This window comes from Triticum dicoccoides, unplaced genomic scaffold, assembly GCF_002162155.2.
Source record: "Triticum dicoccoides isolate Atlit2015 ecotype Zavitan unplaced genomic scaffold, WEW_v2.0 scaffold92283, whole genome shotgun sequence".
In the NCBI taxonomy this organism is placed as follows: Eukaryota; Viridiplantae; Streptophyta; class Magnoliopsida; order Poales; family Poaceae; genus Triticum; species Triticum dicoccoides.
Genome location: NW_021310547.1, coordinates 1 through 1094, shown reverse-complemented (window position 1 = coordinate 1094; position 1094 = coordinate 1). Strand labels below are relative to the sequence as shown.

Here is a 1094-nt window from a genome sequence, read left to right as displayed (position 1 = left end):
TCAACTACGGAGACGAGTTTAACGCGGTTTCCACCCCTCCCTCTCAACCGCACCAGTGCACGCTTGCCGCGCCACAACGCCGACGCTGGACCCGTGAATCGTGAGCACCCAGCTATGACTTACCGCACTCGTGCAAAATAATAAAACACGGTAAATATATTACTTACACGTGCGTTTTGTTTTGCAAGCGGCGCGAAAAAAATTAAAAAGGGAATGCAACACGAGGACTTCCCAGGAGGTCACCCATCCTAGTACTACTCTCGCCCAAGCACGCTTAACTTCGGAGTTCTGATGGGATCCGGTGCTTTAGTGCTGGTGTGATCGCATCCGACATGTTACCCCGGTCTTCGTCCCTTATCCTTGCCCCTCCCAGCTCCACTACAAAGACGATTGTACATTGCTTTGGCCGCTCCCTCTCAACTACGGAGACGAGTTTAACGCGGTTTCCACCCCTCCCTCTCAACCGCACCAGTGCACGCTTGCCGCGCCACAACGCCGACGCTGGACCCGTGAATCGTGAGCACCCAGCTATGACTTACCGCACTCGTGCAAAATAATAAAACACGGTAAATATACTACTTACACGTGCGTTTTGTTTTGCAAGCGGCGCGAAAAAAATTAAAAAGGGAATGCAACACGAGGACTTCCCAGGAGGTCACCCAGCCTAGTACTACTCTCGCCCAAGCACGCTTAACTTCGGAGTTCTGATGGGATCCGGTGCTTTAGTGCTGGTATGATCGCATCCGACATGTTACCCCGGTCTTCGTCCCTTATCCTTGCCCCTCCCAGCTCCACTACAAAGACGATTGTACATTGCTTTGGCCGCTCCCTCTCAACTACGGAGACGAGTTTAACGCGGTTTCCACCCCTCCCTCTCAACCGCACCAGTGCACGCTTGCCGCGCCACAACGCCGACGCTGGACCCGTGAATCGTGAGCACCCAGCTATGACTTACCGCACTCGTGCAAAATAATAAAATACGGTAAATATATTACTTACACGTGCGTTTTGTTTTGCAAGCGGCGCGAAAAAAATTAAAAAGGGAATGCAACACGAGGACTTCCCAGGAGGTCACCCATCCTAGTACTACTCTC

General features: G+C 52.0%; 2 non-coding genes across 2 annotated transcripts; both read right to left on the bottom strand.

Moving 5' to 3' along the window:
• Positions 1-210: 210 nt before the first annotated feature.
• Positions 211-329, bottom strand: LOC119348434. The gene has a single exon (XR_005168953.1). It is a non-coding gene; the product is annotated as a 5S ribosomal RNA (ribosomal RNA).
• Positions 330-626: 297 nt separating this feature from the next.
• Positions 627-745, bottom strand: LOC119348433. Its single transcript, XR_005168952.1, has one exon. It is a non-coding gene; the product is annotated as a 5S ribosomal RNA (ribosomal RNA).
• Positions 746-1094: the final 349 nt, after the last annotated feature.